The 15,393-nt window shown below is 54.2% G+C and overlaps 1 long non-coding RNA gene across 1 annotated transcript; it reads right to left on the bottom strand.

Annotated features, from left to right (window-relative positions):
• Window positions 1-8,490: 8,490 nt before the first annotated feature.
• Window positions 8,491-14,065, bottom strand: LOC114221955 (uncharacterized). The gene is made up of 2 exons (XR_003611843.2): window positions 13,820-14,065; window positions 8,491-10,676 (listed from the first exon to the last, which is right to left on the bottom strand). It is a non-coding gene; the product is annotated as an uncharacterized LOC114221955 (long non-coding RNA).
• Window positions 14,066-15,393: the final 1,328 nt, after the last annotated feature.

A 15,393-nucleotide genomic window follows, 5' to 3' on the forward strand; every position in this document is an offset into this window, starting at 1 on the left:
ACCGAATTGGCAGAGGAAACAGCTGACAAAGGAGGAGAAGAATGTGCAGGCCTGGAGTTAGAACAGGAGCCAGGAGGAGAGGGTATCAAGGGGGAACGAGGTATCGGGAGGAGGTCAAGATGGTTAAGGACTGAGAGGCATCATTGAATTTGGCAACTAGGAAGCCATTGGTGGGGTAACCAACTATCCCAGTTTGCCTGAGAGTCTCCAAATTCTGGAATTGGAAGCCCCAGGCAAATGGAGGTGGTGGGTCAGCCTGGATCACTGACCCTATGAGGTCAGTTCTGGAAGCGGGATTGGGGCAGAAGCCCGCATGCGGCAGGCTGGGGGGCAACTGGGCGAACTGGTAACTGCCGAGCCGGTGGGCTGGGCCGGGGCTGGGGGGAGCCGCAGGAGCCTGTGATGGCACCAGCCTCCCGGCCCATCTGTCCCGATCCCACTGCCCCGCAGAGAAAGCAAACAAGGCTGGTGACAGGAGCATCGTGTACACCTTTACGACATCTTCCCAGAGGGCTCCAAGGCCCCCACCGCTGTCACCCGACTGACCTTCCCCACCACCCCAGTGCCCACAGCACCAGCGGCCCTCCATCCCCTGTGTCTGTAATAATTTGTCCGGCAAGCGCAATGGATCCAGCTCCTGGTGGACTCTTCTCCTGAGCTGTTATTTAAAATCTTTAGTTTGTGTTTCTTGTCGAACTAATTAGATTCTGAAATTCTTAAAGGCAGGGGTCATGCCCTCCCTCCCTGCGTCCCTTGCTTCCTTCTTTCCTTCCTTCCTTCAGTAAACACTAATTAAGCACTGTTTATCCGGTGGTCAAGGTGACAGGCACAGTTCCTACCCTCAGGTATCTCCATCTGGGTTCAGGCCTCCTACACGTGGAGAACTTCATACCCCTGAGCAGCTGAGGGGGGGTGGCGCGCGGAGTCCACGCAGGGCTTCAGGGGGTCTGTGAACACCCATAACATCATATGCAGTAGAGACATTTGAACGGATCCCAGTGCCATCGAATGGTATGTCCGGGTTGGTATAACACGTTAGGAGAGACCAGAACTCCATTTCTCCCAGTCAGGAAGATTAAAGAGAGAGGAAAAGGAGGACGTTGCTCTTGATTGCATGGGAAAGCAATAGCCCCCACAGCAATGATCACAGAGCCTGCCTCCGTCAGCTGGCGGGGCACCGTCTCATTAGCCAGGGTGCTGAGTCGCCGCCGCACGGCCTGCTGGGAGCTGCCTCCTTGCCAAGTGCCTGCTCCATAATTAAACACAAAATCCCCGGCTCTTCAAGGGGCGGCCTGCCCCTCCTGTGGGGGATAGGGGGGCAGGGGGGAGGGGCTGGGGAAGGGTGAGGCCTTGCTCTGACCCTGCTGGGGGAAGGGGAACGGAGGGCTGTGAGTTATGAGTGGGGGTCCCCAGGACCCTCCCCTGAGCTGGGGAAGAGTTTTGTGAAGTTCTCAGGGAAAGGAAGTGAAAGAGCATGGAATGAGAGGAGGGACCGGGTCTTCTTCCCACCCGGACCCCCAGGACCCACAGAGGGCAGATGTGCCACACTGGCTTCTATAGAGACTTCTGAGCTGGGCACGAGGAAGTGAGGTCCTGGAAAGAGGGGTGTTGGAAAGTCTTTGCTCCAGGTTTGTTTGAGAACATCTAAGCACCCACACACCGCACACATGTTCCCACCACACACACATACACACACACACACACACACACCCCACATACACACACAGAGACATGCACACCATATAGCCCCCACACACACACCCCACACCACACACACACACACACACACACACACACACACACACACACACACACACACACACACACACCATTGGTTTGTAACCAGAAGGGGGTTGACAGGGATGGATTCTGGGAGAAGAGGTTGGACAAGACAGCCCCCAGAGACTTTTGTATCCAAAACCGGAGGAGGGAGTGGACTGGTTGGCAGGTGCCCAGACCACCTCTGGAAATATAACAAGACGTGTGTAGGAGAAATCATTTGACAAGCCCTCTTAGGGTAGAGGTGAGCTCGCCTCATGGTCAAGTCTGCTCTAGTGACAAGATGGTGGGGTTGGCGGACCGCAGTGTTTTGGCTTTGCTCAGTGGGGAGCACACACTGATTGGGAAAGCCAGAGGTCTTCTGTGCCCACCCCCACCAAGCGCTTGTCCTCTCTGCTAAATCCACTTTGAATAAATACTGAAAAGGTATCCTGGGCACCCGTAAGTCTCTAGTCAAACATGATCTCCAGCTGAAGGGCAGAGACAGCGCACCCTACCAAGTGTGGCTACCGGGGGGAGGGGCCTACTGTGAGGATGGAGCTAAGGGAGAAAGGAGGTGGGAGAGAAGGCAGCTGGCTGGGGTCTGGGGATGGGGTGCCTACACCCCTCCAGAGTTAGCTGGTCCCCTGCTGGAGTGGTTTGGGCCTCAATGACTCGAGGCTCCAAGCTCCAAGCTCCAAGCTCTGGCTCCAGCAGCTGGATCCTGATGGAGGACAGAGCCACCGAGCAAATCATTCTACACAAGCCAGAAGACAAGTTCACGGCGGGCAGAGACTGGGAGACCCAGAGGCCAGAGCCTCTGAAACCAAGGCACGGATAGAAGACGTGCGTGCTGTTTGGCATACATTTGCAAGGCATTAATTGTTAAAACAGAGCAGTTGGGTGGATGGCCAGTGCCCAGCTATAGCCCAGAGAACTAACTCTGCCCACAGTCAGAAAAGCGCCCAGAAACCCCTCTGGCCCCTGCCCCCTCTTCCCTGTGGTTATCCTGACTCTGATTGACCCCAGGTCAACACTGCCACCCCCAGCCTGGGGAAAGGGGTAGAGGCCAGGACAGCCTTACAGTGGTGACTCACACGCTGGCCTCTGAGGCTAGCATGGCCCTGAGAAAGGCCTGGGCAGGATGTGCCTGTGGCCCGCTGGGATCAGCAGGGAGCCCTGGGCCACCACACCGCACCGTGTGAACCCAGCCCTGGAGTCACAGCTTATTTCCTGGGGGCTCCTCCCAGACCCACTTCCCCTTTTCCTGCTGCCTGGGGATGGGTGGAGGCCCCAGAACCGCGAGGTGTGGCCCGGGGGATGAGAGTGGGGCCTGGCAGACGGGAGGGGTCAGGAGGGGTCAGGAACCAGAAGGAATCTGGATGGGCCCAGGGTTGGGGCTACAACGGGTGGAGTGAGGAAGGATTTACTCACCATCCTCTGTCTCTGGGGTGAGCCTGTGACCTGAGTGGTGTGATTACCAGGGATTCCCAGGAACACACCCTGTGTGAGTGATTGTGAGTGATGGAGCAGATACCGGGCCTGCTCTGGACAGACACACCTGAATGATCAGCCGGCGTCAGGGGGGGCCCTCTACCTGAATGAACAGGTATGTCCCATCAAAATACATCTGACTATGTCAGGTACTACCAGGTGAAAATGCACCTGAGCGGCCAGGCAGAGGTGATAAGTCAAGCCGAGTGAACAGGTATGACCAGGCACAATATCTGGAACCATCAGGCTGCCCCAAATTAGACTGGAGTACCAAATGACCTGGCAAGAAAGACCCATTCCAGGGCACTGGCTGCTCCAGGTGACAGCCCCACTTGCAGGCTGGTATCTAGCAGTGCCTGGCAGAGGTGGGGGTGGGGGGAGACGGAAAGGAATTGTGAACAGTCTGGAACCCCCAGGCCTACTGTCTGTCCCAGGGAGCTGGCCCACCGTTCTTCTGGGATGTTAATACTGCCCAGCACTTCTTCCCCAGGATCCCAGCCATTTGTGAACCCACGACTTCGCCCTTAGTTAAACAGCTGGTGACTGAAGCTGATCCAATATTTACTCCTGGAGAGAGGGCAAAGGGGCAGGCATTACCCCAGGCAGCCTGAGGCTGCAGTTGGCTGGGTTCTGGGGGAGGGGAGGGGAGAGGAAGGGAGAAGTTGCTCTGTGTTCCCAGAGCAACTGTTCCTAGAGTGTTTCTCAGACCTTAGGTATCTCCTAACCCAACCACCTACCTCCTCTTGCTGCCGCGGGCTGGGAGGGACTCCCGAAGTCAAGGAGTTGAGGGGCCTAAGCCAGGAGTTGCCAGAACTCCAAGCCCCTCCCTGAGAACAAGAAGGCAGCCAGATCCTGCCCTGGTACCCAGTTGGAGGCTTCCAGGGCAGGAGGCCTTCCTGCAGGAAGGGGACAGCTCACTTTCCCTGGAAGGGGATGGGGACAAGGAAAGGAGGTGCCCTGGACTGAGACCCCACTGAGGAAGGAAAGCAGGCAGGCACAAGCGTCAGGACCAGCAGCTGCCACCCCCAAGAGGAGTTGGACCCGCCATGACTCTGTAAGAATCCCGAAACTTGGTCATTTACCTACGTTTATGTTCTGATTGTCCCTGGCATGATTAGCAATAAACCAATGCACACTGCCACCAGGTTATTTAGGAGAAAAGTAGTTGAGGGGATCTCCCTGGCCAGCCAGGCCCGGAGGAAAAGCCCTAGGGATAGAGGGAATTGGGGCTGCTTCTTGGAAGGAGAGGGAACAGGTGGAGAGTGGGGCTTTCAGAAGATAGAGGAAACGGGGGGGGGGTGTGTGTGGGGGGAGACCGTCAATGTGTTTATTTTCCTGGGGGTCTATTATGTGTCAGGCACTTTATCTAAATCACAGTTAGTTCTCATGATAACATGAACTAGATAGTGTTATCCCATTTGACGGATGAGGAGACTGAGGCTGTAAGCAGCTAAGTGACTTTACTAGTCACATACTGCAAGGCAGAGCTGACTACAAATCCAGGTCTGAGTCAGGGCCCGTGTACCATCAGCAGGGCCCTGATGCTCCAGCTTGGCTCCGGGCCCCCTGCAGACTCCAGCAGCCTGGCATGGGGCAGGCCACACTGGGGCAGGGAGTCTCTGCCCCCACCTCAGGGCGCCCACACTCGAACTCCGTGATCCTGGCAGCCCCTCGATGCTGCGGATCAGGGGCAGCACTACTCAAGAAAAGACACAGGCTCTGGCCTTGGAAGAATCTGGATGCAGTTACCACTCACTAGCATGTGTGAGCTTAGGCAAGTGGTTTAACTTCTCTAAATTGTCTCATCCATAAAGAGAACCTAATCGTGCTTACTCCATAGGGTCGTTGGAGGATCAAATGAGAGAATGTAAATAAAACGTCTAATACACAGTAGGTGCTTAATACATGATAGTTCTTGGCATGGTTGGCTTCACAGACATGCATTCATGCAGTGCCCAGGGGGTCCCACACACAGAAGGCCCCACACCTGGTTTAATGCTTTATTGTTGCCTTCTTCTTCTTCTTCTTCCTCCTCCTCCTCCTCCTCCTCCTCCTCTTCTTCTTCTTCTTCTTCTTCTTCTTCTTCTTCTTCTTCTTCTTCCTCTTCCTCTTCCTCTTCCTCTTCCTCTTCCTCTTCCTCTTCTTCTTCTTCTTCTTCTTCTTCTTCTTTCTTCTTTAAAGATTTTATTTGACAAGAGCAAAAGAGCACAAGCAGGGGGAGCAGAAGGCAGAGGGAGAAGTAGGTTCCCCACTGATCAGAGAGCCAGACATAAGGCTTGATCCCAGGACCCCAAGATCATGACGTGAGCTGAAGGGCAGACGCTTAACCGACTGAGCCACTCAGGTGCCCCATGTTGTTGCCTTGAAATTCTTCATGCTTTTTGAACAAGGGACCCTGCATTTTCGTTTTGTTTTGGCAAATTATCTAGCCAATCCTGCTTATTGGTTTGGGTTCAGTTCCCTGAATCCAGAAGGGACTGACTGTGCCCCAAACTGGAGCAAGCTACTGCTGCATCATTTCATGATTTTCCATGCCTGCGAAGTTTCTTGGCCTCTTCTCTCCCCATCTTGCTCTGGCTCACAAGAAATCAGAGAAAGCCAGACAGAACCACTCTCTTCTTCCACTTCTAGCACCTCCGTGGTGGAGGGAGAAGGTCACACTCTTGCGTGTTCTGACAAGAGGGCCTTTTGGGGGAGAACCTGGAGTCCTGACTTCTGGCAAGCAAGGGTACTCTCCCTGATGCCACCAGCCCCGTGACGTATCAAATACCCCACCAGGTTGGGAGCCTCTACCTCCCCCAACTCACTTCCTCCCTGGGGCTCGGCAGGGTTGTGGCCCCCTCGGTACCCACTGGGGTGAGGGCTGCAGGCTGGGGCAGAGACAGAGCTCTGAGCAATAAGGTCAGGAAATAACGGCCAGGGTAGGCACTCCAGACACTGATGTCCCAGGACTGGAACCCGAGGTGGAGCCTGAGCTGGAGCCAGCCCTCCCTCCCTTGGATGCCGACTGCTCTGAGGCATCTGACCTCCACAGCGTCTGCCCCTTAGCTGTTTTTAGACTCCTGTTCCCAGGGGCCCAGTGTTTGCTAAATTGGCAGTCTGGACCCACCTACTGACCCCTGAGAAGTATTGCTGCGGGGGAGATGGAAACTGATTGGCTGGGAGGCTGTCTGTCTCCCCTTATTCGCTCTCAAAAAAAGACTTATCCCATCTCTAGACCTAGGAGCCTTTTGCAAGGACGCCGGGTGGGGGAGGTTGAGGGAGAAGACAGTGGAAGAGGAGTCTGGGATAGAGCTGCAGGACTGGGGGAGAGGAAGCATAAGCCCACCCAAAGACCATGAGATACCAGAGCCAGGAGGGACCTTTGAGAAACAGATCAGAGAGGGAAGGTAAGTCACCCAAAGTCACAGAGCCAGGATTGGAACCGGGGTCACTAATGCCCAGCCCAGGGGTCTTTCTACCTCATCATTTGACTTCAGGATCAGCGACAAAGTGGGGTAGCAGGGGAAGTGAGGGGTGGAGACACTGTCTTCCCCCCCGACCCCATCCTTACACACACACACACACACACACACACACACACACCCCTCTGTTCTAGTCTAGCTCTAATTCCTCCTGGAGACTGGTGGGGACCCAGGTCAGGTAAAAAGTGATCAGGGTCTGGAGGGATGTGCCCTCTGACCCTCCTATGCACATGGCCTCTGAAATCTGAGGCTCCTGAGCTGGTAGGCCGTGCTATGCTTCTGCCGGGACCCTTCTCCCAGGGGCTGATCTGACATGGCTGCTACCTTTCTGAGTCCCCAGGCTGAGACTGTGGGGCATCTTCGTGGGGACCTGGGGGTTCCCATTCGGAGTGGAATCTTAAAGTTAATGACATTAATTGCTCATGTTTAAGCATTTTCTGTGTGCCAAGCACAATCCTAAGAGCTTTTCACGTATCAATTCATCCAATACTTACATAGCCCTATGGATACAGATACTATCATTGTTCCTACTTTATAGCTGAAGCTGAAACAGAGAAGTTAAGTAACTTGCCCAAGATCACACAGCTAGTCAACACCAGAGCTGGGATTTGAACCTAGGCAGCTTGGGAGTGGGTAACTCGTGCTCCCCCAGCCCTCTCCAAATGAGAGCTGCCCTTTGGGTTCCTAGGTCCGTGCTGCTGGCAATATAATACCTGCTTGATCCCATCCAGTGAGTTTTTAGTTAGAAAAAGCTACCTATACTTTCTACCTAACATATACATATACCTTCTGATTCAGCTCCCCTCCCCTCTCATACCTGGGTGCCAGGCACTTGCCCAACCAGTAGGCAAATCTAAAGTTTGGGGGGCCTACCTCTCTCTCCTCAGCCCCTTTCCTGCCCCTCAGAAGGCTCCTTAATGGCCTATGCTGCCACCTCCTGGCCACAAAGTGTTAAGACTGGCCTTTTGGGTGTTTCTCAGGATTTTTCTCTTTTCCTCTACTTTCCCTCCAGGGATGTCATCCTCTCCCAGGGCTATGTGACCATCTATATGCTGCTGACTCTCAAATATATATATATATATATATATAATTATTCCAGGTTTTGTTTTCCAATCTTTATTGAGATGTAGTTGACATATAATATTGTGTAAACTCATGGTGTACGCACATGACGATGTGATATATGTATATATTGAAAAATGATGACCACAATAAGGTCAGCTAACACATCCATGGCCTCGCATAGTTAGGTTTTGAATGGGGAGAGTGAGAACACTTAAGATCTATTCTCGGCCCAAATCTTCATCTCTTCTGAGAGCCACGTCTGTGTGTCCCCATGCAAATGGCTTTAACACCCCAGCACCCCGTAATTCCCTCAAGTTCAGAGCCGAGACCAGATGCCCGGTGTGCTGGCTCCTAACTCAGTTCTCATGTCTCAGCACCGCACTGCTTCTCCAACGACGAAACATGGGACACGGACACAATGAGAGCCCCTGAGAAGGACAAGATCGGTATCACATGCTAGCTGGTGCCAGAGTCAGGATTTAGACCCCACTCAGAGGGCAGCAACACCGGCGCGCTTTCTGCAGCATGCCACATCGCTGCTGGGGGTTTGGAGAAGGGAAATGCCTTCTAAAATGCACAGGTAAGGGAGTATCATGTAAGCTGGAGGGCTGGCCAACCCTCAGAGCTTTTACATCTTTAAATGGTTGAACACATTCAAAAGAAGAATATTTCATGACACCCCAAATTAAATGAAATTCAAATCCCAATGTCTGGAGATAAAGTTTTATTGAAACACAGGCGTGCTCATTCACTCATGTATTCTCTATGACTGCTTCCTGCTACAGTGGAGGCTTAAATTCTAGCACAGACCGTATGGCCACAAAGCTTCAAATAGTTACTATTTGGCCCTTTGTAGAAAAGTTTGGGGATCCCAACCTTAGAGAAAAAGGGCCTTGAGCCACAGGATCTGCCCCCATGTTGGAGGGGAAGCAGCCTGGCTGCTGGGTGGGGGCTGGGGTGGGGGTGGCGGATGGGGTCAGGGGTAAAGGATGGTGGCATGTTCAGGCTGCAGACCGCAGGAGAGGGGTGGGTAGGACCAAGGAGCTGAAGAAGGAGGTGGGCTCTTGGGAGGCCTTTGCCAGAACCAGCTGCCCTGATTCTCCCGTGACAAAACTCCCCGATGATGAACCTGCATCTTGCCAGCTCCTAGTTAGCTCCCTAGGGGAATCCTAAAGTGACCTGGACCCCTCCACACAGTCTCCAGTCTGGAAATCCCGGCTCCACCATTATGAACTGCGGGGCTTACGCAATTCCATAACCTCTAAACCCTAGGATTTTGTAAGAAGGGGATGATAACACAGACCTTGGAAGACTGTGGAGGATTCTATAAGGTGACAGATCTCACAGCACAGCTCCCCGTGCACGGTGGCATCCTGCAGTCCGTAGACCTTGCTGCCGTTAGGGTAGGAGCGGGTGCACCTCCCAACTGTGCCCACTAGAGGGCGGGAGGGCCCTGCTGGCTGCCAGGCAGGTGTCAGATGGAGTCGGTCTGCAGCTTCCCTGCGTGGGGAGAGGTGCTCTCCCCGCTGTTTACAAGCCTGGCCTTTGATCAGTTCCTGCTCTCCCCACAGCCTGCTGAGGGCCAGACTGGCACAGAGCTTCCTAATGGGGGCAAGTCAGGCTTCGTTCTTGCTCTTTCTCGGGCAGGCTGGGCTGAGACCAGACTGCTGGGTAAACACTCCTCCCACCTCATGTCATCCTCTAGTGCCCCTGGATGCAGGCAGAGCAGATGGGATAATGTCATCCCAGTGAGGGAACTGAAGCTCAGAGAGTGGAGTGACTTGCCCAAGCTCTCCTCGGTTGTTAGCGGGGTGGCTGGGATTGCAGCTCATAGCATGTCTTCCAATGCCAGGTGGGGCTCTTTCCTGGTCAGCGGGTGTCCTTCATGGCCATGCTCTCCCAGAGGCTTCACCTGCTGCAGCTTCTCTCCGTGTCCTGCTCTTGCTGGTCAAACCGCAGGCCACTCCTCTGTGGGGCTCGGGAACGTTTCAGGTGCTTCCACACACGTGAGCTCGTTTCAGCTGAGACCAGGCTCTCCCCAGGGATTTGAGGCAGCACCTGTTCTGTGCGGGGGCTATGGATGCAGTTGGGAAGATGGGGACAGGCTGACACATACGCATGCAGACGGGAGGCTCAGCAGCAGACTGCGACAGAGTCTGGTCAGGGAAGGCTGTCAGGAGGATGGCCTTCGGGAAGCTGCAGAAAGGAGGTGAAGAGGCAGAAAGGCTCATGGTCTTTCAGGGTCTGCAGCGAACGAGACGGGGCCTAGAACAGACTGCAGACTGGAGGGCAAAATAGGAGCCCATGAAGTTAGAGGAGGCTGCTTGGCGAAGAGCCTTGAATGCCAGGCTAAGGGGGGGCGGATTTGGTTGTGTGGGCGCGGGGGAGGACAGAGAAGGCTCTGGAGAAGCAATGGTGTTTCAGGAAGGCTGAGACGAAAGTGATGAGGAGAGGGGGCACATTAGGAAGGAAGCAGAGGAGGGTGTTTCTATGGTACAGGCTTAAGGTGACTATGGACACAGTGGAGAAGGCACGGGGTCCAGACGAACTGCCAGGGTGTCGAGCCTAATAGGATATGGGCAGGAGAAGGACCAGCCCAAATTAGGACCAACTGGACAGTCAGGTGGTGTATATGAGTGAAGGGTCAATGGAGGGGGAAAGATTCTTCTTATATAATATAATAATTCTTCTTATATGAGGATGAATTTGAGGACATAGAGATGCTCTGTGAATACCTCAGGATACAGTAGCCCCCCTTATCCGCGGGTCCGAGAGTACAAGACCCTCCTTCTGAGTATCATCAGCAGGTCAGTAGCTGCTCACGCGACGTCCCAAAGCCTGCGTCATTCCCGCGCTTCGGCTCATCACGTAGGCAGTTTATCATCTTACACCATCCTAGGAAGGGTGAGTACAGTACAGTAAGAGATCTTGAGAGAGAGACCCCATTCGCATAACTTTGATTACCGTCTACTGTTATAATTGTCCTATTCTGTTATTGTTGTTGTTAATCTCCTACTGTGCCTAATTTGTAAGTTAAACTTGATCATAGGTATGTACATACGGGAAAAAACACAGCATACTTAGGGGTCAGTACTCTCTGTGGTTTCAGGCATCCGGTGAGGGTCTGGGGATGTATCCCCCATGGATACTGGAAGAGAGGGCTCGAGACATGGGTAGGAGGGAATCGGCCACATGGACCTGATCTCTGGAGCTGTGAGAGGGAGTACGGATGCCAGGTGGGCAGTGTTGGGGGGGGGAGGCTGAGGCCTGGCAGGGAGAGGGGCGAGAAGGGGAGGGCCCATGGACAGGGTGTGTGTATGGGTCTCCCCAACAGTCAGCCCCCTTCCTCATTCCAGCAGCTCCTGAGCAGAGCGCATAGAGCCCCTCTAGCAACCATGAGTGGTCCAGGGGGAACATTTGTCCTAAGTCAGGCCAATCAGAGAAGGACAGCACTTTGATGGACAGTGGAACAAAGAAGCTCTTTCCATCAGTACATGAACAAAGAGCCATGTCAGACCAAGAGAACTTGACCCCCATCTGGGACCCCCCAGGGGAGCCAGCCTTAGGCTGAGGAAGACAGCGGGAGATGGAAAGAAACTTGGCCCTTGGTGACGTTCTGGAGTTGTCCCATCGATCCTTGCCTGAACCATTGGTGAATGAATAAATGTCCGTTGTGGTATAAGCCAGTAAGATAGAGTTTTCTGTTTCCTGCAAATGCAAGATCCCTAATTCACACAGAAGAAGGAGGAGAACCTAAAGAATGCCACTTTTTGGTAATCAAGGGAGAATATTTCAAAATGGAGGGAGAGGGGGCGCCAGGGTGGCTCAGTCGTTAAGCGTCTGCCTTCAGCTCAGATCATGGTCCCAGTGTCCTGGGATTGATCCCCGCATCGGGCTCCATGCTCGGCGGGAAGCCTGCTTCTCCCTCTCCCACTCCCCCTGCTTGTGTCCCCTCTTTTGCTCTCTCTCTCTGTCAAATAAATAAATAAAAATATTTTTTAAAAAATGGAGGGAGAATGAATAGTATCAAATGCTGAAGGTGTCAGGTCAGAGATGTTTTTCCATCCAACAATTGTGTGACAGAAGAGGAAACAGTGGGCCAGAGAGGTTCCTGTAGTCAAACTCACACCCAGGACTCAGGACTCACACTCAAGTTCATTACCTCAAGGGGCAAAGGGGAGGAGCTGAGTCTTGGAGAGCTATGCCTGGGGTTATTCCTCATCCACAGTTTTGATATAGCCCCCACCCCAAACCCCCACTTGACTCCTTTCCGGAAATTCTGAAGGCTTAATGGCCATCTCCTTGCTCCCTTGCCAAACCTCCACTCAGCTAACTTGTACCTCAGGCAAGAAAACATCTCATGCTTTTTTTTTTTTAATTTTATTTATTTATTTGAGAGAGAGAATGAAAGAGAGAGAGCACAAGGTGGGGGAGGGTCAGAGGGAGAAGCAGACTCCCTGCTGAACAGGGAGCCCGATGCGGGGCTCGATCCCAGGACTCCAGGATCATGACCTGAGCCGAAGGCAGTTGCTTAACCAACTGAGCCACCCAGGCGCCCCAACATCTCATGCTTTTAAAACTCTTTAGACAAAGAGAGACCACATTGCTCCTTACTCAACCACCCCAACACTGGGACAGTTCTTCCTACTGTCTGATTCCTTTCAGTTGAGAGTGACCTGGCCGCCCTCCCACTGACAGGCGCTTGCTGCTGGGCATGTAGGGAATCTAGAGGTGACACACTGGGCGAGGGGAGAAGGGAGAGACGGAGGCGGAGAAGTAGGAGTGGCTGCACCCCAGGCGGGCTCCCTGCCTCAAACGCGGCCCCTGGGCTGGGCTGCGCTGCGCTGCGCTGCGCTGCGGGCGGGGCCGGGCTCTTCCTGAGCGGATTACCCTTGTGGTCTAAGTGACTGAAGCTGCAGAGAATGCTATTGTAGCAAGAGGCTTACCGAAATGCAGACACCCAACCCTGGCATGTCCCAACACTCAGACGGGGGAAATAGCAGAATAAGCTCCCAGCTCTAAGCCGCTCTATTGTCCGGCTTGTTGCTAAAACACGTTGCCGAGTTTTCTGCCAAGTGCCCTGCCTCCCTCTGGAACAGCACCGTGTGGCCCTCTGGGCTCCCCGTCTCCTAATGGTGGGAGAGGCTCCCCACAGGGAGGTGAGGGCAGAGGTGTAGGGCCCAGAGCTCATGTCATGCAGCCTCAGTGGTACAGAAGAGACCTGTGCAAGTGACTGTGCTGCCCAAGGTCGCATGACGAGTGTGCAGAAGGGCTAGGAGAGCCTCTAGGTCTCCAGATCCCCAGTGAGAGGTGCCCGCTGTGCACCTCGGGTCCCCTCCAAGCACAGCCTGCTAGACTCCGCTCTTCCCCATCTCCCAGCACAGACCAGGGGGCTACCCTCTAGGAGCCCTGTGGGCACTCCCCTGGGCACCCTGGTGCGGGGTCTTCCTCACTTTGGCACTGGTTCAGTTATCGGGGGTGGGGTCCCATAAAGGAAGATACTGTTCTGCAGCTGCCAGGGGAAACCAGAGCGGAAAAGTCCCATCCCACCATCAGAGGGCAGGCAGGAAGTGGGGGAAGGTCCGCAGTGCCCCCATCCATAGGAGGCAAGGAGGGGCCCTGGGAACCGCAGGGCCCTGGAAGGGGCTTTCCAACAAGCTGGTGGCTCTGGGGCGCTCTGCAAGACTGGACAGGGGATGGCGGTTGGCTGGGGGAGAGGGCAGGGGGGGTGGGAGGAAGTAGGGCCTGGCAGGCAGCAGCGGGACGGTGGGACATCACCACCTGGGTGTCCTAAAGGCTCTTCAGGGATAACGTGTCCCTGCCTGAGCTCTGGCACTCCCCACCTTTCTCCTGGGTTCTGTTTCCTGCCTGGAGGAGCATGAGCCCCCAGGCCCCAGCCAGAAATCAGGAGATCCTCCCCCCACCTCCTCTTTTCCGACTCTTCACTTCCTGCCAGGCACCACATTGCGCCAAGTTTACCTTCTCAACCTATCTCAACCCAGCGCCCCTCTCCCACCAACCCATTTCCCTCTCCTCACCTCCTACCGGCTCTCTCTGTCTCACCCCCAAACCGATCCTCCACGTGGCCTCCAGGCTCATCCCCCAAAGGGCCATGCTGAGCAGCCCTCTGTCCCATTTAAATCTGCAGGGTCTCCCCATCCCTTGGGGGATCATCTTGGGCTCCTTAGCATGACCACAAAGGTGCCTAGGGTTTGCCTCCTGCTGGCCAAGGCCGTGCAGTGTGATCGGAGTGGCCAAGGCCGTGCAGTGTGATCAGAGGCACGGATGCTGGAGCCTGACTTCCTGGGTTCACATCCTGCCGGCTGTGTGACCAAGGGCAAGTTACTGAACCTCTCTGTGCTACCGTTTCCTCATCTCCGAAATCAGAATTTTAAGAGTACCTGCTTCATAGACTTGTGAGAACTAAATGAGTTTTTCCGACAACTGGGATCGTTACCATCTCCTCCTCCGGCTTCCTCTCCTGCCCCTTCCTGCCTCACTCATTTGCTTCAGCTGCTTAGCTTTTCCTATAATTCCCCGTGCCGCCCACCTCCCCACCCCATACACACACGCGCACACACACCCTGCAAATTGTGTTATTTCTCATCTCTGTGTCTGGGCCCCTCCAAGAGGTGACTTCCTCTTACGCTCCTCAGTACACCCACCCCAGTGCTTGTTGCCCATTGGCTTGTGACTGCCTGTCCGTCTCTCCTGCTAGACTGGGAGTCCCTTGAGGTCGGGCCTGGGTCCCTGGTGCCTAGAACTGTGCATGGTACACCGTGTGCCCTTAATAAATACGTGTTGAGTGAATGAATGAATGAGTGAAACGATTTCCCTGAGAGTATGGGACATGGGTCTTCACTGCAGTGAAGGGGCTCATAGGAGGATTTTGCTGGTGTCACCATGGCCTCAGGGATCCATGTTAATATCCGTGTCCCTCCACCAGACTCATGTCCGGTCCACTACAATGGGCATCAAGAACACAATGATGAGCCAGGCCAAGGGAAGGGACTGCAACATTTTGGGGTCTGTGGACGCGCTGCTGGAGGAACCAACAGAGGGAGGAGACAAAGAGGAAGGAAAATGGGGCCTGGGGTGGCAAGAAGTCTGCTGTCGCCTGATTCTTGTAACACTGGGGATCTGCCCCCGGTGTGACCTAAAGAAGTTCCCCGGGCTGGAGTCAGACCCACACTATGGTCCAGCAGTTCTGCCCTGCCTCCACTCCGAACCCCGTAAGATGGGGAGAATAATACCTACTCTACCTTCCTAGAGTGATTATAAGGCTCAAATTCATTCACTCACCCAACATCCACCCACCCACCCATCCATTCAATAACTTTACTGTGTGTCTTCCATACGAGGCAAGGGTGCTGGGAGCAGGGGGCATGACCTGGAGTAAGACACACATAGCCCCTGCTCCCAGGGAATTTGGAGAATTACAAGATAGACAGGCAATGAAACAGTGAAGTTCAAGTGTGGTGAATGATGACCAAGAAAGTGTAGAGTATAATGGGAGCGAAGGAAATCCTTGCTGGGGTCCCAGGACTGCCCTCTGCTCATGCAGTGGTACCGGCTGCCAAAGACATGGTGTCTTGTGGTCTCTCATGGTCGC

This window comes from Eumetopias jubatus, unplaced genomic scaffold (genome assembly GCF_037043125.1).
Source record: "Eumetopias jubatus isolate StellerSeaLion01/CBP00866 unplaced genomic scaffold, mEumJub1_p1.0 scaffold_12, whole genome shotgun sequence".
NCBI classification, from domain to species: Eukaryota; Metazoa; Chordata; class Mammalia; order Carnivora; family Otariidae; genus Eumetopias; species Eumetopias jubatus.